The 21,243-nt window shown below is 50.3% G+C and overlaps 1 protein-coding gene and 1 pseudogene across 2 annotated transcripts in view; both read right to left on the bottom strand.

Moving 5' to 3' along the window:
- LOC103347431 (translation initiation factor IF-2) overlaps nucleotides 1–21,243 on the bottom strand; it is a 779,171-nt gene that overhangs the window by 645,008 nt on the left and 112,920 nt on the right. The window lies entirely within an intron of this gene.
- Nucleotides 406–14,788, bottom strand: LOC138846950 (small ribosomal subunit protein eS6-like; annotated as a pseudogene).

Below are 21,243 nucleotides of genomic sequence, written 5' to 3' on the forward strand. Positions count from 1 at the left end.
GGAAGACCCAGGAAATTGGACAGGTAGAACAGAAGGGGAAGTATTGTATGCTAGATGCACACACTCATTAGATTCTAAAAAGGAGCTTGGTTGCTATAAAAGAGGCCTGAAATGGGAAGAGAGAATGATAACATTCTTGGCTCCATATATGGTGGTAAAAGCAACTCCCTTCACATATGTACCAGTAAATATGTCTGATTTGACTATACCAATAAAACCTATGCACAAAAAAGGAGACTTTGGAGTAACAGCAGCTATTGTCACTATAGTGGTGTCAGCAGCCGCAGTAGCTGGCGCTGTGACTGGGGCACTGGCTCTAAGCACTACCCAACTGCAGGGAGATGCTTTGGAGTCCCTCCTGAAGGTAATTCAGGAGCAGCAGGTTCAGCCAGGTGACCAGTCAACACTGCTTAAGACACATGCTATGGGGCTCCAGATGCTCGAAGCACACACGGTACAAATAGAACAGATAATTACTATACTAGCTTTGGAAAGAGAACTCAAGTGTGAAGTGATTGGAAGAGTTTCCATTACCACCATTCCGTGGAACAATCTATCCATTCCTAATGCAACGCAACTAGCTGATATGTTCAAACACAACCATTCTACCTGGCTAGAGTGGGTAAACGCAACAGCTCATCTTGAGGCTAACATTACTAAGAGAGCTCTACAGATAATACAGCTTCAACATATAGCGGCATTTAAGATAGGTCAAGTGAGAACAGTGGAACAGAAAATAAATACTCTGACTGACACAGTTTCCTCTTGGCTCCCATCCTGGAAATGGTTTAAAATAGGAGCAATATTCTGTATGGTTCTTGTATGCTTGCCTACCTTACAGCACCTCTTCTCAATTGGACAGAATTTCACGAAGGGATACCTAGCCCTCTGAAAGGAACCCAGCCCGCCAGAAATAGAAGAGGAAAAGGAAGATCCCGAATCTGGAAATCAATCCGGAATATGCTCAAGAATGTTCATCCCCTTGGCCCAGCGGCTCAATGGGCTTTGCAGGGCTACGAGCACATTTAAAGAAAAGAAAAGGGAGGACTATTAGGGAACCATTCATGGAGAAAGTAACTGTAGCACCCTTTGAAAGAAAGTAACTGCGCAGCCACAGTTGCAGTCGCGCCCAGCTTGAAGGAAAAGTAGAGTAGTAGCCACCCTAGCTGGTAAGATTTGAAAATGGACGGCCTAGAGGGCCTAACCACAAACTGTCATTGCCATGATGATGGGACCCTGGGGGGTGGGAATGTGGGTGGGGCCAGCCTCTAGAAACTGTATATAAGGGGACCCACAGATGCTGTAAACCAGAGGTTGCTCAGCCTCTCTCTCCGGTCCATAGTGCCTAATGCCCGCGGGGAGAAGCTCCTGGTCCATAGTGTCTAGTGCCCGCAGGAGTAGGCTTGAGCAATCTCTCCTCCTAGTCACCTAGAGTATCAATAAAGTGTGTTTAGCTTGACCTTCCTCAGTCTCCTCGACTCTTCCTGCAGGGTAACCTGGCCAGTTCCCAAAGGGGGAGATCCTGACACAAAGGAAGCTCCTGGTTCCTGGCTTCAGATCAGCACAGCTCTGGCCATTGTGGCCATCTGGGGGTCAGACAGCGGATGAAGACCTCTCTGTCTCTACCTATTTCAAATAAATAAAATAAATCATAAAAAAGAATCACTATGGTACATTGTGCACCTCCCTGTGTGCCACTCACCAGACAGCTGGCTGGGGAGTTTTGGATTCCACCCAAAGACTCTTCTTCTAGGTGTAACAATAGATTATTCCTAGAAACCAAAGAAACAATCTTCCTTCCCCAGAGAAGCTACTGTATCATTTGCAACTAGATTTGGTTAGACAGGTCCCAGGGGAGCATGAACAATTTAGCTCCTCCATTCCAAGAGTATCTCACTGAAGCTGTGACCATGGATCTAATCTGGGATGAGAACACACTAGTACATCATCACCACTAGCAGTTCAGCCATCAGACAGAGAGCTTGGACAAACTATCTCAGCACCGAAAAGGGCATTTTGCAAGGAGGGAATCTAATGCCTGGCCAGACCCACAGGCTCAGGCAAGGCTGAAACGTGTTGAGATCTTGGGCTCATCACAGCTCAGGGGTCTACCCAGGTGTGGCTGATGGACATCCAACGTGGAGGAATCAGCTCATTTAAGGAAAAACCAGGGTGTCTTACTGCTTCTACCGATCCCCGAAACAGGTGAGTTAATTTCATTCTGACCACAATTGGCCTCATTGCAGATTACAAAGGCACACATTTCAACTGTGCTCCTGTTCTGCGAGACAAAGCATCTCCCTGTGCTCTACTTTGATTTGTTCTTTGTCTTCTTAGGTGAGTTTGCTTTATCTACCCACCAAGCTTGTGCGTTCAGGGTACACTGCCGTTTCTTTCATCTTTACAAAACCACACTGCCTGACACCTTAGCATAATTCAGATCCTCAAGATTTCTGTGGAAATTAACCAGAAATGCCAATGTAAGTAGACACAACAGAATGCAGAAATCTCCATGTTTGCATCTGTTGAATCTATTTAACCATCCATTCATCCCTCTATGTATCTGGCATTTGCCTGTATTGGCAAAGAAAGATGCATTATACAGCTGCTGACACTCCTGAGCCATTTGGGGAGGATCCCAGGGACCAACATGTCCATGTCCCCATCTGGAGACCCAGGAGAGCCATTCATTCAATTCTAGGACACTATCAGAATATTAGTCAGTTATCTAAGGCACTAAGGTAGGAGGGTCCGCTCCTGCTCACGGACTGAGTAGCCCTTTTGCTCCACTCAAACCTCACCAGGAAGGGCGATTTCCCTGACAAAGTCTACAGATGTTAAGCCTAGCCAGAAGTACCCACACAGAAACATCAAATTTATTCCTGGCAAATTTGTGTGGGCACTTGGTGGCCCCGTCCAGTCATTACATAAAATCACCTTTCATACTAGGATCAAACATGAAATGAAACACCAGGAGTAAAGCAGGCCTTTGCATTCACAGCCATAACAGTTGATATGCATAGGCAGACAGGAGGAGGAAGGGCTGGAGGGGAGAAGGGGTGAAAAAACAGGCAAGGGGAGGGGCTCACTGGAGGACAGGAAGATAGAGAGTTTGGAAACACCAGGAATTAGAAGACAAGACAGGGGCTAGCGCTGTGCTGCAGCGGCTTAATGCCCTGGCCTGAAGAGCCAGCATCCCTATGGGCACTGGTTCAAGACCCGCCTGCTCCACTTCTGATCCAGCTCTCTGCTATGGCCTGGGAAAGCAGAGGAAGATGGCCCAAGTCCTGGAGGAAGCTCCTGGCTTCAGGATCAGCACAGCTCCAGCCGTTGCGGCCAATTGCAGATGGAAGACCTGTGTGTGTGTGTGTGTGTAAAACTCTGACTTTCAAATAAATAAATCTTCAAAAAAAAAGCACAACAATGTCATAAGGATGAACAGCACTGTGGCATAGCAGGTAAAGCCGCCACCTGCAGTGCCGGCATCCCATATGGGTGCCAGTTCAAGACCTGGCTGCTCCACTTCTGATCCAGCTCTCTGCTAAGGCCTGGAAAGCAGTAGAAGCTGGCCCAAGTCCTTGGGCCCCTATACCTGCATGGGAGACTCAGAAGAAGCTCCTGACTCCTGGCTTCAGATCAGCACAGTTCTGGCCATTATGGCCAACTGGGGAGTGAACCAGCAGATGGAAGACTGACATCTCCCTCTCTGTCTCTGCCTGTCTCTGCCTCTCTTTCTCTGCCTCTCTCTGCCTCTCCTTCTCTGTGTAACTCTTTCAAATACATAATAAATCTTTAATTAAAAAAAGGCATCAGCAGAAAGAGTAAAACTTCAGACAGCACAGCCCCCTGAAGAGGAGCCCTGAGCTCTAGCTCAGTCCCTCACCCTCACCCCATCGTGACCAGCACTGCAACCAGGGCCAAGTTTCCTGAACGCAGGAAGCAGCTAGCAGAGATGTACAGCCTTCTCCAAACAACCCTCTCATGTGGGCAAAGTGTATGCTTTCACAGGCAGCACCTCAGTTCCCACAGCAAGGAAACTGAGGTCCCTGCCTTCTCTCATCCCTGGGGGTCTCTGAAGCTCAGAACAGCCCAGGAAACCACAGGCACGTAACGAAGGCAAGGCCATGCATGTTTGCCTCTCGGGGAACACACACACTCACCATGGGCAGCCCTCCATTGGCTGACAGATGATTCCTAAAGCTTGGTCTGCATGAGAAACAGCCTCACTCATTCACTCAAGCGATGGACTCGACTCAGTGAGTGCAACAAGAGCGAGACCCAACTTCCGATCTTGCAACGCCTTGTGCTAGCACACCAGGAGCAGATTCCAGAAAGCTATTTATTTCCTAGCAAGCAGATCCCTCCCCCAGTTCCTCATTGGCTGAGTAACAACAGCATGACAATCTTCCTGGCATTTGCTTCAGCTGTTTGGCCACAACCTTCCTGGGTCCCTAAGCACTCCCATGTGCACGGAATCTACCATCCTTACTTTGAAAATGAACCAAGTGTTTACTTCTCACAGGGAGGAATAGTGAAGAGGAGTTCTTGGGCAAGGCACCTTTGTGCAGAGCAGTGTGTATGAGGGGTGAACAAGGGCTTGTCTAGGAGAAGATATACTATATTGGCTAACACAAATCTGCACTCATGTAGAAAACTCACACTCTCATCTGAGGGAAATCAACTCCCACTCCTGAATATGGCCCAGAAAGGGTATATTGTAAACTGCCTGCATGTCTGTATCCTCTGGCAAATTACAAATTCCCAAACACACGCCCCGACAGTCTTAGCCTAGTACTTCTCCCAGTGGTGGCACAGATTCCCAGAAATAACTTGGGGGTTTTGCCCCCACATGCTTGAAACAATGGGATTCAGACTCATCTCTGTGCCTTGGTTGTCAGCTTCTAAGCAGATGTGTTTCCAGCTCCCATTCCATGACAAGCAAAGTCCCGTATCATCCACGCCCACCCACACTCCAACACTGGAGCCCACAAAGAACTGTGGGCTGCGTTTTGGGCCCTTGTGAGACTTGCTGTCTCCCACAGTGCACATCAGGAGGAAGCTGAAATCAGGACTGGACCAGATGTAAACCCAGGAAATCCTATGTGGGATGTAGACGCCAGGAGGTGACTTATTGCTGCCCCAGGAATCCACCTTTTACTCCTATAACACTTAAGAGGGAATTACATAAAATTAATTATACACAGGCAAGTTTGTGCACACAGGCATGACTATGTTATCAATAACAAGAAAAGCAGTATTGGACCAAGGCACACAGGAGAAGAATTTGTGTATGCTATTGTAGGTGGCATCGACTCAGACTAAGTGGCTATATACTTAGGATGCTGTATGTGATCTCAGTATCAACATATTTTTGATAATCTTTTAGAGATTTATTTTTACTTATTTGAAAGGCAGAGTTACAGGGAGAGAGGGGGAGAGAGGCAGATCTTCTATCCACTGGTTCACTACCCAAATGGCCTCATGGCTGAAGCTGGCCATGACCAAAGTCAAGAGCCAGGAACCAGGAGCTTCTTCCAGATCTCACATGGCTGCAGGGGCCCAAACACTTGTGCCATCCTCCACTAATTTCCCAGGTGCATTAGCAAGGAGCTGGACTGGAAGTGGAGCAGCCAGGACTTGAACTGGTGCCCATATGGGATGCTGGCATCACAGGCAGCAGCATTACCTGCTACATCACAAACACCAGCCCCTAGATAATTTCTATGTACATGGGGGACAAGTTCAAGGGCATTTAACTAGCTGTGAGCCAAAGCCGCACCAAGGGTGCTCGAGGCTGGCCAGGACACCACACGGCCCCTCAGGGCTCAGGCTGCGAGCACCTCCAGGCAGCAGCAGAGGTTAGGGAGCATCAGAATGAACTTTGAAAAATGGATTTGAGGGCCCAGTACCATGGTGTGGCAAGTTAAGCCTCTGCCTGCAGCACCGGCATCCCATATGGGTGCCAGTTCAAATCCCAGCTGCTGCACTTTTGATCCAGCTCCCTGCTGATGCACCTGGGAAAGCAGCAGAGGATGGCCTAAGAAATGGAAATGCAACAAACACAACAATGCACCTCAAGGACCGCAAAAAGCAAGAAAATCCCAGAGTTAGAAGACAGAAATAATATCAGAACTGAAACATGAAATAAAATTTTTTTAAAAAGATGAGTTGCAGGCATGCACCTTCCAGATAGGTTAATGCCAGAGAGACCTCGGAGACACCAGACGCGTTTATCAGCTTTTCAGATTCCACTTTATTTTTTAGCAGACTCGGGTTACATGTCGCGAATGCCCGCTGTCTTCACCTCCTCCAACCCTCTTATATATCCCGCCCACCGTCCACCTGTTTATATATGATTCACAGAAAACATGTTACCAAATCAGCAAGAAGCAAAACTTAGTAAATGTGGGAAACATGCAATAACAGGATGCTTAAAGTCAAAACAGGATCTTGCGGTTAGCAACGGGCAGGGTGGAAAAAGCCCAGCACTAAACTTCTTTTGCTTGTACATGTCAGGAGGGGCACAGCTGGCCAGGCTGTCCCATTCCCCGACATCTCCCCCTTATTGCTTTGCAAAATGGAGTGGTACTGTGCCTGTCTTAGGTGACCAACAGCATCTATCAGGCTTACCCGTCATTGGCACATGAACATGAGGTGTGGAGGGAGCGTTCATGCCCTGTCTTAGGTTGCCTTGAAGACCTCTCAGAACTTACCCGTCTTTGACTACCGGTCCAGCAGATTCAGCCACACCTGAATCTGTCCATTTTGCATGGGGTACTGGTTTTTGAATGTTAGCATGGCTTATTTAACCACCATTTGCGTATTACGCTGACGCCTGAACAGCCCTTGCAAGATCCAAACAATAATTGATCCTGTTATAAGCACAACAAGAGCCAACCCTATAATAGCGGCCCATTGTTTAATTGGATTCCAACTACCATTTAACATGCTACCCAAAAGATGGGACTGATTAGCGGCAAATGAGAAGTGGTTGTAGGGGTAGGCGGTAACACAAACTGCAGTAGATCGAATAACACAGGGTATGCCAGCCAGGCCTGATCTTGCAATAAATCCGTTCATTGAGTTAACAGCTGAATAGCAGTATATCATCAAGTGCCTGGGTGGTAGATCTTGTGATGCTATCAAGTGTGGACAGTGTGGAGGTTTGGCTCACGGCCATGCCAATAGTAGTCACACCAGCTGATAACGCCGCAATTACTGCAACGACGACTGCGGTGACCCCAAAGTCTCTCCTGTGTCAAACAGCCATTGAGAAGTCCTTCTCAGACACCGCAACTGGTACAGGAACCCAAATGGGAATCTGCACAACCACCAGTGTTTCCACTTCATTTAATTTTCCTTTAACACATGAGGAAATAACTCCTGTAGTGCAAGTATTACTAGTAGCATTACAGCGACACCAAAAGAAGGGAGGCTGAAGGCAAACGGGATGATACATGGGTTTCATTGGGTGATGAAAAGGCAAATCATAGCCAGCGCCGCAGCTCACTAGGCTAATCCTCTGCCTTGCGGTGCCAGCACACCGGGTTCTAGTCCTGGACAGGGCGCCGGATTTTGTCCCGGTGGCCCCTCTTCCAGGCCAGCTCTCTGCTGTGGCCAGGGAGTGCAGTGAAGGATGGCCCAAGTGCTTGGGCCCTGCACCCCATGGGAGACCAGGAGAAGCACCTGGCTCCTGCCTTTGGATCAGCGCGGTTCACTGGCCACAGCATGCTGGCCGCGGCGGCCATTGGAGGGTGAACCAACGGCAAAAGGAAGACCTTTCTCTCTGTCTCTCTCTCTCACTGTCCACTCTCTGCCTGTCAAAAAAAAAAAAAGAAAGAAAAGGCAAATCAAGAAGGTGCAAAGAAATTAACATTAAGGAGCAACAGGGAATCAATCAGAGGTGGACAGGCATCTGGAGAATTGGGGGTGCCTGAGGAGTGCAAGAAGGAAGTGGATTGGTAGGAGGGTAAGGAGCAAATGGTCTGTGACACTCCTGGCACCTGAGAGGTAGCGACTCAGATCGAAAGGCTATAAGTTCCCCTGTAATATTGGCTGTGTAAGAACTACCTGACTCATTCCAGTTGATAACATCTCCCATGGAATAAGTGGCCAAATTAATACATGGTGTAGGAAAGCCGGTATAATTATAACCACAAAGATCTGCACCAAACTTAGGCTTATGGAAGCATAGCGCTCCCGAAAGGTGGATGGGTAAGTTAACCTGGCCCTGATGGGAAGAATTGACAAGACTGTTGTAAGGCACTCTGAATCTTTCACCTATGGTAGAGTTATGCAAATACACAACTGGCAGAAGGTTAGAAGAATTAGAAACAGGTAGAAGGAGAGGTAGGGCTCTCAAGAGACCCCAATACTCATCCAGCTTGGCCATCATCGGTGACAGTTGTGTCACTACTAGTAGGAGTAGAATCATGATCATCTTGCCACTCTATTGTTCTTGTCCGTCTTTCTGGAGTCCAGATTGGATTTTTTTCTTCCTGTGGGAGAAAACAAACAGCACCTCATACCCTTCTTATTAATGGGTATGGGCCTTTCCATTTGTTATCTTGTGGGTCTTTCCACATAATCATTTTTCTAACGGGTGACTGAGCTTCTGTCAGTTCATGGGGTTTATTACTACTGGGGGTCTGTTCCGAGATTACATGACATTCTGCCGGGGTGAGACCATCAGTTTTTTTATTTAAAAAATTTATGGTAAGTAAGGCGAGGTTGAGAATGTCTTTAGGGGAACGGGATAGTGCCCCTATTCCCCCTTTTTGTTTTAACACAAAATTTTTCAGATACAGATTAGTGCCACCACAACGGCTTGTCCAGTAGGGTTATATGGGATGCCGGTTAAATGAGAAATATGAAAAGTTGCTAAAAACTCAGCAAAAGCCTTAGAAGTATAAGCAGGTCCATTATCAGTTTTTATTATATTAGGAATTCCCCAAGAGCAAAACATTGTAACATATGTTGCATTACATGGGAGGCGGACTCTTTGGCAGCCGCGGTAGCCATAACTACTCCTGAGTAAGTATCCACCGTAACATGGACACAGGATAGCTTGCCAAAGGCAGGGATATGCATTACATCCATTTGCCAAATGTGACATGGATGAGGCCCAGGGGATTAGCTCCAGTGGGCATAGTAACAGGCTGATGAATAACACATTTTTCACAATTTTGGACAATAGATTTAGCTTTACAAATAGGGATATTAAATCTCATACTTAAGGTCTTACTATTAACATGCCAAAGTTTGTGATATTCCCTTGCCTGTTCCATGGCAGTGCAAGCTAAAAGGAAGCGGCAATGTTGATCGACAAGGGCGTTTCCCGCAGTGAGAGGACCTGGCAGAGAGGTATGTGCTAATATGGGTGATAAAAATGGGATCTGATCTCCTAAATAAAGCGTGCTGAACAAGCTCAAAATAAGGAAACACTGTAGAACTTTTGGATATTAACGAAGGGGAGCCTAGCCTCTTAACAGCATTAACAACATATAAGCTATCAGAAATGATATTAAGAGGACCCTCAACCATATTTAATAACTTAGCCACTACAGCTAGCTCTGCATGTTGAGGTGAGGGAGACGCAGTAACTGCATGATGCACCTGACCTTGTAAAATAGCCACCCTGGTAGCTCCTTTTGCTCCATCAGTAAAAGCTGTGGGTGCTTTGGGAATGGGATTAGAATAAACTCTTTTAAAATAGTGTAAGGGTACCATGTTGCAAAATCTAATAAAGGGATGATGGGGATAATGGTTATCTACACTTATGTCAAGGGTGATGGTGATGTGGGACCATTGCCAAGTTTCCTTAGCCCACTCCTGAATGACTACAGATTCTAACGGAAGAATGCAGGACTGTGGTCTTCTCCCTGCAATTTCTACAACTCAGTGGATGGCTTGTAAAACTAAATTTCCCATAGCCTCCGCATAGGAGGTAATAGATCTGGGCATATGGTTATGTGGGTGTATAAACAACAATGGTCCTTCTTGCCAGAGTAAAGCATAGGGATAATGATTTCGTATGAACACCAAAATACTTAAGGGCATAGTGGGGTCACACCGCTGCATAGCGGTGCTCTTAAGGCGCTGTTCAAAAATTTTTAATACTGCTTTTGCCTCCTTTGTAAATTGTCTGGGTGAATTTAGGCATGCATCACCTTCCAGAAGTCGGAACAAAGGGCGCATTTCTTTAGTAGTCATTTTACAATAAGGCCAAATCCAGTTTAAACTTCCACACAATTTTTGTAAGTCATTTAAGGTTTTAACATGATGAGTGGAGATATTAAAATCAAGAGGCTTTACTGTGGTAGGGGTAATCCGTAGTCCTAAATATTGTACTGCAAGAACTCATTGAATCTTTTCAGGGGATAAGATAAGATTATAATTGTTTAGGGATTGCTCTAATGCAAAAAGGCTTTATCTAATTCTTCCTGGTTGAGAGCAGCCAATAGACTATCACCCATGTAGTGTACTATTGTCATTTGTGGAAATAATTTTCTTACAGGTGCAATAGCCTTAGCAACATATATTTGACATAATGTGGGACTATTAGTCATTCCTTGTGGCAATACCGTCCATTCAAAATGAGCATTGGGTCCTATATGATTTATAGAGGGAATTGTAAAGGCAAAACGTTGTCTATCTTCCTTGGCTAGGGGGATAGAGAAAAAACAATCCTTTATATCAACTACTATTAGTTTCCATTCTCTAGGTAGCATGGTTAAAACGGGGAGGCCGGGTTGGGTGGCCCCCATAGGTTGCATTTGTTTATTTATAGCTCTTAAATCATGAAGTAGGTGATATTTACCTGATTTCTTTTTAATCACAAAGATAGGAGTATTCCAAGGAGAAGGAGATGGCTGAAGATGTCCTGCCCCTAATTGTTCCTCTACTAAGGTTTTTACAGCAGCCAATTTTTCTTCTGTAAGGGGCCACTGCGAAATCCACACTGGCTTAGAGGAGAGCCAAGTTACAGGGATTGGCTGCGGTGCGGTGGCCCCTCCTGGAAACCCAGTCCATGCCTGTCCTTTTCTCCTTTTGGACTAATGGGCATTGTAATACCCTGTTCCCTAGCTCCCAGGCCTCCACCTTTATATCCCATTCGTGTCATGATGTTCCACGCAGCCTGCGATCCTTGTTGTTTTCCCTTTTCATTAGTCAAGGTAAGTCTTAGTTCCTGTAGGACGTCTCGTCCCCAAAGGGTAACTGGCAGCTTACAGATATATGGTTGGATCTGTCCAGAATGGCCTTCATTGTCGGTCCAAGTGAGGATGCTGGCACTCCTAGGTGGAGCATGGGTAGTACCCAACCCTACCAGTGTATTCTCTGACTCTTGTGTTGGCCAGGAGGGAGGCCAGTCATCTGCGTCTATAATACTTACATCAGCCCCAGTATCTAACAAGCCTTGTATTGTTTTTCCCTGAATGACAAGAGGCCAAAGTGGTCTGTTTTCCAATGATAAGGAGAGTGCTGCAAAATTACTTCCTTGTTTAGTTCTCTGATCTCTAATTTTTTCCCAGCATAGTAATTGTGCTAGGGGTCTGTCATTATCTATGATAGCTGCACCTAAGGTGGCTTGAACGATAACTTTAGGTTTGCATGTGGGGAAAGTTACTATTGTTGGCTGAATTTGGAGTCCGCGCTGAAAATTGGTGGCTCATCCAATCACTAGTCCGAAGCCAGTATTGGGAAGAGAATTTTTAGTAGGGACTACATCAATGATTTGAAGACCCATAGCTGGAGTTAATATTTGAGACTCTGTTGGCCGCAATTCGAAACAGCTTACTGTTCCTGATCCCCTTTTTTTGATTGCTGGCGCACCCAATTTTGCTTTGGGCCCCGGTGTGGTGGGGCCCCTCTCCCATTTTTTGACTCTTGGGGAATGGGGTTTCCTGCTTTATCAGTCTTAGAATAACAATCACTGGCCCAATGATTACCTTTCCCACATTTAGGGCATAATCCTGGCTGTCGTTTGTTGGGCTTCTGTTGTCTACATTCCTTTTTTACATGTCCGGGTTGGCCGCAAGCGAAACATTTGTGGTCACTCGCTCTATTGGCCTTAGCCATTGCCATAGCAGCATGAGCCCCAGAGGCAACATCATCCATGACATCTCTGCAAATTTTCATAAAGGTAGGGATGTCCTTATGTTGCCAAGGCCTTAGCGTGGAGCGACAAGTCTTATTAGCATTTTCATATGCCAGTCGTCTCAGCAAGGGTGCGGCCTCTTCAGGAGACTCAAACAGATTGCCCGCAGCTTCATAAAGGCGGTTAATAAAATCTGCATAAGGCTCGGTCGGTCCTTGTATTATCTTAGTAAGACTGTGTTTAACTTCCCCTTTTTTTGGCACTACCTTCCAGGCCCTCAAGGCTGTATCTCTTATTTGTTGTAATACCTCCCGGGGACACCAAGCTTGCACCGCTTCTGCATGGAATGCTCCCTCTCCATTTAACATGTCCTCATTCCAGGCAGGTTGTCCATCTGCTCAGTTTTGCACCGCCTGAGTACGAGCTAGTTCCCTATAAGTGGCTGACCATAAGAGATAATCTCCCCCTGAAAGGACTGCCTTGCAGACATTTCTCCAATCTTCAGGGACTAGGCCCTGAGTGCCTAAGGTTCCTAGAATAGCTTTGGTGAAGTTAGCATGTGGCCCGTAGAGAGTCACTGCCTTTTGCGGCTCTTTTAATGCTGTAAAGTTGACCGGAGTCCACCCGCGATTTCCTTGGCGGTCTTCAGTCACTGGAAAGATCTGATGGGGGTTAAAGAACTCTGCCCAATTTGGTTTCAGGCGCCGTGGTGGGTGGGGAGTTGAATCCCCAGTATTTATAAGAAAAGCGGCTTCATCGTCATTACGAGCACTTTCGTTTTCAAGTATTTGCCTTCTAGTCTGTTTCTCTGGCCCAGACTCTAGAACTATGGGCCTCATCTCACTTGAAGCATTGCCAGCAAAACAGCAACAGCACATAGGATGAGGGGGCGGTTCATAAGGAGTGGAGGGCATTAAGGGCAACTCCGGGTAAAGTGGAGGCAATTCCAGCGTCTGCGGATGTTTCGCTTTTGGTCAGGCTCCTCCGCTTGCTTCCATCCTTTGTTCCTCTATATTGTCTCCTTTTTCGCTACTATGATGGGAGTCTTCGCTGAGCTCCTCCAGCGTTTCGCAATTCACGTCCCACCCGTCTCCACCGAACCTGTGATAAATCTCCTTCTTCAACAAACCAAGGAGAAGTTTTATATAGTATCCTAGTAAAATTGCACACAGCTACACTCTTTACGGGCGTCCCCGTTGCCTTTAAAAGGCGGCTAATCAATAGGTGCATTTTCGTGGTGGACTGTGTGTTCCCCATTGTACCGTGGTATTCCTAGGCTTTTTCCCCTAGACTCCCGTCTATAGACTTTTTTTTTTTACCTTCTTTCCGCATTGCAGCGATCTGAGTCACGGCACCAGTTGCAGGCATGCACCTTCCGGATAGGTTAACGCCGGCGAGACCTCAGAGACACCAGACGTGTTTATCGGCTTTTCAGCTTCCACTTTATTTTTTAGCAGACTCGGGTTACATGTCACGAATGCCCGCTGTCTTCACCTCCTCCAACCCTCTTATATATCCCCCTCCCACCGTCCACCTGTTTATATATGATTCACAGAAAACATGTTACCAAATCAGCAAGAAACAAAACTTAGTATATGTGGGAAACATACAATAACAGGATGCTTAAAGTCAAAACAGGATCTTGCGGTTAGCAACGGGCAGGGTGGAAAAAGCCCAGCACTAAGCTTCTTGTGCTTGTACATGTCGGGAGGGGCACAGCTGGCCAGGCTGTCCCATTCCCCAACAATGAGTGGATTAGGTTTTTTGAAAAGGTGAACAAAATTTGTATTTATTTTTATTTTTTGAGGTCTGAAACACAATCCTATTTATTTGTTGTTATTAAACCTTAGTTTTGACTGGACCCAGATTTAGCAGTAGACGCTCTCAGAGAAGACAGCCCACATCTCCCGGCAATCCATTCCTGGCGTTTTTCTTTGGCCTCCTCCATTCTCTTGGCTGAGAGTTTAGCATATTCTGCAGCCTCCTCCTTGTTCTCCTTAGTACACTGTTTCTTCAGAGCAATTCACCGGCGTCTGTGTCGCAGGACACGTGGAGTAACTAGACGCTGAATCTTGGGTGCTTTGGTCCTAGGTTTCTCACCCTGTTTAAGGGCTTTTCTTACAACATACTGGCATACATCATCTTCTTTAGAGAAACTGAAAAGCTTACGAATTCTGCTGGCTCTTTTAGGACCCAGGCGACGAGGCACCGTGGTATCTGTCAATCCAGGAATCTCTCTCTCTCTCTCTCTCTTTTTTTTTTACAATGACCAAGTTGAGAACACTCAAATTGGCATCAACAATGCAGCACCGAACTGATTTGAGCTTTCTTTCTCCAGTTCTCCTTGGTCAGTAACAGGAATGCCCCTTATTCAGCAGAAGGTGGACCCGCCCATGGGTCAAGACACCTTGCTTCATGGGAAAACCTTGTTTGTCATTCCCACCACTGATCCGGACCACATAACCCTTCCATTCTTCACCCAGGGTGTCGGCAGCAACTTCTGTGGCCATAGACTTCTCATAGAAAGTACGAAGTTTATGTTCATTGTGCACTTGGATGAGTTTCTGGCAGCCAGTGGCTGGGAAGGAGGTATTCAGCTTCATTTTGAAGCAGCTGGCCGCTTCGGAGGCTAAATTTTATTTAAGGTATACAAGTTTCATGTGTTTCCTATATACAGATCTAGGAACATAGTGATATTCCCCATCCTTCCCTCCCTCCCACCCACGCTCCAACCCTTCTTCCTCCTCCCTCTCCTATTTCCATTAATTTTTACAAAAATCTATTTTTAGTTTACTTTATACTCCTAAGGGTAACTCTACACTAAGAGTTCAGGTAGTATGAAGGAAAAAATACTGTTGTGGGGGCTGGTGCTGTGGCACAGCAGGTTAAAGCCCCAGTCTGCATGGCGGGCATCCCGTAAGGGTGCAGGTTCAAGTCCTAGCTGCTCCACTTCTGACCTGGCTCTCTGCTGTGGCCTGGGAAGGCAGTGGAAGATGGCCCAAATCCTTGGGCCCCTTTACCCACGTGGGAGACCTGGAAGAGGCTCCTGCTTTGGATCAGCACTGCTTCAGCCATTATGGCCAACTGGGGAGTGAACCAGCAGATAGAAGACCTCTCTCTGCCTCTGTTAGGGTCATTTCTGGGCCAGGGGCATCTTCAGGCGAAGTCATTTTCAGGAAAGGGCATCTGGGTGAGGGTCATTGCTGGCAGGGGCTTCCAGGCAAGGGCATCTTCGGGCAAGGGTCACTTCTGGGCCAGGGTCATCTTCAGGTGAGGTCAATTTCAGGGATGGCATCTGGGTGAGGAGGGCATCTGGGTGAGGGGCATTGCTGGGTGGAGGCACCAAGGCAAGGGCAAGGGTCAATCCTGGGGCAGGGGTATCATGGGTAAGGGCAGTCTGGGTGAGGTTCACTTAGGGCCAGGGGGCATCATGGGAGAAGGCATCTGACCGAGGAGAGCATCTGTGTGAGGGTCATTGCTAGGCAGGGGCACCTGGGCAAGGGCATCTTGGGCAAGGGTCACTTCTGGACCAGGGGCAGCATTGTCCTAGGGCCCAGGGTCTGCTGTGCTGCGGGTGGGCACTGCACAGGGCAGCAGGGCCTGCCAGCAGTGGGCAGCCTGCTGTGCTGTGCTGTACTGAGCATTCAGTGGGGTGAAGAGGCCTCTTCCAGGCTGGTCTTATTACACTGTGACTCCAGGGGCACTGCCGTGTGTGTGTGTGTGTGTGTGTGTGTGTGTGTGTGTGTTTATGAGTATTTATAAATTGTCGCTCCCCCTCTTCATGGAGGAATGACACTAAGCCCTGCCTAGGTTTCCTATCCGAGTCACGGCACCATTATGTCGCTCCCCGTCTTCATGGAGGAACTACACAGGACCCTGCGCTGTTCTTTTGTCTGCTCGGCCCTCCCCGGGTTTGCTGCTGGTTCTTCCCGGGTTGGCTACCGTCCCTTCCACCTCCGTGGAAGGGCGGTTCCCCCTGCCACTTTCCCCACTTCCGGGGGGAGCGGCACACCGCCGGCCGGCTCTCTCGGGGGCTGCACAGGTGTTCCTTCAGATAGATGTTCCTGGTGCATGTTGTCTCTCTCCTCCTTTATAGTCCTCTTCCACCAATCCCAACTCTGCTACCCACGACACTGAGTATGCTGCTCTCCTCCAATCAGGAGCAGGTCCTGCTGTTTATTGGTTGAACTGGAGGCAGCTGTGTAGAAGCTGTTTCCTCCTCTCCCAGCGCCATATTGTGGGAGAGCAGATGCATAGAATAAGTCTTAATTCCAGTAACTTAGTCTAGTCTGAGTTGCTCCCCACAGATCCCCCTTTCTTTTTATTTTTGTCATTGATACGCACCTGTCTTTGGTGCCCCACGGCACACACTCTGTTCTGCTTGCTAGAGTTGCCCACAGGTACTTACAAGCCCTACCAATCAGGCAAACCGAATCCGGGTCCTCTCTTTGCCATGTTGTGAGGAGGTTTTTAGGCGCTGATGCGTGCCTGTGTTCGGTGCCCTGCAGCACATGCTCTGCTCTGCTAGAACTGCCTGCAGGTGCTTACAAGCCCTACCAATCAGGCAAACCGAATCCGAGCCTTCTCATTGCCGTATTGTGGGGAGACTTATTGATGTTGATAACGTGCCTGTCTTCGGTGACCTGCAGCCGCCCACAGGTGCTCATCGCCTTACTGATCAGGCAGACCGAATCCAAGCTCTCTCATTGCCGTGTTGTGGGGAGGCCTTATTTTTCTCTATTTCTCTACCTCCGGGCATTCCTATTTCTCCTATTTTACTTCTATCTGCCAGCATTGCTATTTCTCTCATTTTACTTCTAAAACTTCTGTTTCTCTTATCCCCGCGGCTTCCCAGCACCCGCCCCGAGGCTGCTTCTCGGCGCCTTGCCCCGCGGCGGCTTCAGCCTCCCTAACATATTTTTCTCTACCCGGTATGTTTCCTAACTTTTCTTCCAACAATATTCCCCTCTCACTTCTCCTGGCTTCTCCCCACAGTCCGTATCCGAGTCTAAGTTTCTTCTAGGTTTCACTTTCACTTTCAACCTGCAGTCCGTATCTGAGTCTAAGTTTCTTCTTGCTTTCACTTTAAATCCTAACTTCTTTCCCACAGTCCGTATCTGAGTCTATGCCTAGGCTTTCGATAGCTTCTTCCGGCACCTTTCTCGTCTGGCTTTTCCCTAGGCTCTTTGCTAGTCTCTCTCTCTGGTATTTTCCCACTTCTTCCCGTTTCTTCCCTCCTAGGTTTCCTATCCGAGTCACGGCACCATTATGTCACTCCCCGTCTTCGTGGAGGAACGACACAGGACCCTGCGCTGTTCTTTTGTCTGCTCGGCCCTCCCCGGGTTTGCTGCTGGTTCTTCCCGGGTTGTCTACCGTCCCTTCCACCTCCGTGGAAGGGCGGTTCCCCCTGCCACTTTCCCCACTTCCGCGGGGGAGCGGCACACCACCGGCGGACTCTCTCGGGGGCTGCACAGGTGTTCCTTCAGATAGATGTTCCTGGTGCATGTTGTCTCTCTCCTCCTTTATAGTCCTCTTCCACCAATCCCAACTCTGCTACCCACGACACCGAGTATGCTGCTCTCCTCCAATCAGGAGCAGGTCCTGCTGTTTATTGGTTGAACTGGAGGCAGCTGTGTAGAAGCTATTTCCTCCTCTCCCAGCGCCATATTGTGGGAGAGCAGATGCATAGAATAAGTCTTAATTCCAGTAACATAGTCTAGTCCGAGTTGCTCCCCACAATAGATATTTATAGAACAGGGCAGGAGCAGGACTGCAGAGGGGCACAAATTTTCACCAAGGTCATGCCTGGAGGTGTGAACTCACCACACAACAGAAAGTCACAGATGAAGGGGAGGCTTTGACTGAGGGGCCACTGTCAAGTCACAGAACAGCTCTCTGGACAGACTGGCAAAGGGAGGTCTCTGAGGAAGAGAAAGGATCTGGTTAGATGTCAAAGGGGGGCCTGGGGCTCTCAGGACAGCATGGCCTTGCCTGACCCAATCAGCTGGCAGTGGGAGAGAGAGCAGAGAGAACAGTGGAGAGAGAGGAGGGAGACAGGTGGTAAGGCAAGAGCAGCCAGGCCACGGCACTGGTGGGCAGGGCGGAGGTGGGAAGCAGCAGGAGGTGGGCATGTGGGTGAACTTTCTGGAAAAGGCCATGGACAGGAAGGAGAAGGAAGATGGGAGGAGGAGCTGGAGTGGGTGACCAGAGTTTCCGGGGAGTCGGGGTGGAGGTTGGAGAGGGCCTCCCCTGCCACTCACACCACCTCTCACACAGCACCCAGGCAGCACAGCCACAGTCCTGACACAAGCCTGGCCCTCTCAGACTTCCCTCCTCCCTGACGGCCCTGCCTTTGGACCCACTGGCCATGGCCAGCACTAGCCTGGGAGGCCCATGTGGCAGCCAGCAGGCCTGATGGAGAAAGACAGGAGGAAGAACCCTGCTTGAACCAGGAGCACGCAGCTAAAATGGGTGGGTGGAGGGGGTGCCGGAGGCCCCTCGGGTACTCAAAAAGCCCAGCATCCTCAAAGGGGACACTGGAGAGGCAGGGTGGGCAGGGGGCCACAAACTCACAAATCTAAGAGGGGAGCCTCAGCTGGTCGGGGGGCTGCAGGTCATGGAGGTGAGTCTGGGCCCTCCCTGCTGGGGAAAAGCAGAAGAGGGAGAGTCAGAGGCCAGCGAAGAGTGGCAGGTGGGGCCCTGGGCCAACTCTGTGTCCCAGCCAGGCGGAACTCAGAGTAGCTGACCTGTCCTGGCTATGGGGCTTCATCCGGGGCTGAGGATCCTGCCTTCAGCCAGTAGCAGGTGTGACAATGCCCAGGTGGGAGGCAGGAGGCTGTGCATCCCTGCCTCGCCTGGGCTGATGGGTACAGAGGATTCTCAGGCTTTGAGGTCATCAAGCAACCGAAGGCTTCACCCCCGGCCACTGCTCAACTGCACACCCAAGGGACGAGGTGACCCCCGGCCTGTCACCCTGGCCTGTGCTGGGGCTCCCAGGCTGGGGGGCTTGATACCCCCTGTTCCCTGCCCCCAGCAGCACAGCTCCGATTGGGGCAGGTGTGGCACGCCCAGGAGGAAGTTCAAAGCCTCTGGCTGTCCCACAACACCCCCCAAGTTCCCAGCCCCTACACCATCAACCACAAGCTCCCTGGCCTCTCTGGCAGCTCCAGAGGGCACCCACATCTGCCAGTGGTGCGGATCCTGTCCCGAGAACCCCCAGGCTCAGCCACGGAGACCCTGGGCAGTCACACTGAGTCCTGAGGCTGCCTGGGAAGGGAGAGGAGAGAGCCAGCTGGCCCAAGGACAGAAACAGGAAAGAGGGAGTCTGGCGCTGCAGTAGGGAGAAGGAGGGGCCTGGCCCTGAGGTCCCAGGGGCGCCCCCCAGTGTGGGGCTGGTGCAGTGGGGCAGATGCGGTCCTGAGGCAGGCAGAGTGGCAGGTGCCTACCTTGACTGACGCTCCTCAGGGGGCACTGAGAGGGATTCTGAAAGATGGCTCGGGAGCCTCCCGGAGTTTTGTCTGCTCAGGAAGACTGAGGAAGGCCCACCTGTGGGCTGTGGTTGGGGTGGGGGAGGGCTGGGGGTAGTCATGATGCCACTGTGTGGGGGGGGCACGCAGACATCCTCCCCACATTGGGTGGGCTCAGAAATCCTCACGGGATGGAGGGCGTTGGCACCCACACAGAATTGGGGGTGCTGGCACACTCATGGATTGGAGGCCACTGGCAATTTCACGTGTCGGGGGGCACCGGCTCCCTCATGTGTCAGGGGGCATGGGCATTCTCACAGTGTTGGGGGCCCAGGCACACTCACAGGGTTGGGGTGCTGGCATCTTCTCTGGTCGGCGGATGCTGGCACCCTCATGGGTCGAGGGGCCCAGGCAACCTCAAGAGGTCGGGGGTGTAGCCCCCCCATGGGGTTGGGAGGCGCTGGCACCCTCATGGGGTTGGGAGGTGCTGGCACCCTCACGGGGTTGATGTCTACTGCAGCCCCCCGCACGGGGTTGGGGTCTGCAGCCATGCTCACGGCTCGGTGGCCTGGACATCCTCACTGGTCGGGGGGCTCAGGCACACTCATGGGGTTGGGGGGCGTAGACTTCCTCACAGGTCGGGGGGCACAGGCCCCCTCACGGTTCCGAGGCACAGAAATCCTCACAGGGTCTGGGGGCTCTGGCACATGCACGGAGTCATGGGGCGCAGGCACCCTCACTGGTTGGGGGCCCAGACATCCACGTGGATCTGGGAATGCAGGCACATGCACGGGGTCTGGGGGCACAGACTTCCTCACGGGTCGGGGGGGTACAGCCACCATGACGGGGTCGGGAGGTGCTGGCATCCTCACGGGGTTGGGTCCGTAGCCATGCTCACGGTTCGGGAGTGCAAACATCCTCACGGATAGGGGGGTGCGCAGGCACACTCATGGAGTTGGGCGGTGCAGGCACACACACGGGTTAGGGGGCACAGACACTCTCACGGGATGGGGTCCGCAACCATCCGCATGGGTCGGGGGGGCGCAGGCATACGCACGGGGTCGGGGGGCTCAGGCACACACATGGAGTTGGGAGGTGCAGGCACACACACGGGTCGGGGGGCACAGACAACCTCACGGGATGGGGTCCGCAACCATCCGCAAGGGTCGGGGGGCGCAGGCAACTCATGGGTTGGGGGGCGCAGACACGGTCACGGGTTGGGGGCGCAGACATTCTCACGGGCCGGGGGCACAGACACCCTCACGGGATGGGGTCTGCAACTATCCGCACGGGTCGGGGGGTGCGGGCACACGCAGGGGGTCGGGGGCACACGCACTACTCACCGTGACCAGAAGGCCCCGAGGCAGCTGCGGCCGGGTCCTGCTCAGCCCTGGAGGGAAGCGTGGGAGAGGCTGAGGCCCCGGAGCTGCTCTGAGGGGAAAGGGGGCCCGTGGGGGCGCGGGCGGAGGAGCCGCCGGGACCTGGGAGCGCCCGACTGGATCCAGCTGGGCAGGGTCAGTGTGGGGCCCCTCGAGGAAGGGCTGGGTGTGAGAGGGCAGTGTCTGGAGGACGTGAAAGGGACCCTGAGGGGATTTCTGAAAGGAGAACGTCTGGGGCACATCTGGGAGGAGTCAGAAAGGGGTCGTGAACTGATGTAGTGTCCCCTGCTCTGCGCTCCGC

Source organism: Oryctolagus cuniculus, chromosome 19 (genome assembly GCF_964237555.1).
Source record: "Oryctolagus cuniculus chromosome 19, mOryCun1.1, whole genome shotgun sequence".
Taxonomy (NCBI): Eukaryota; Metazoa; Chordata; class Mammalia; order Lagomorpha; family Leporidae; genus Oryctolagus; species Oryctolagus cuniculus.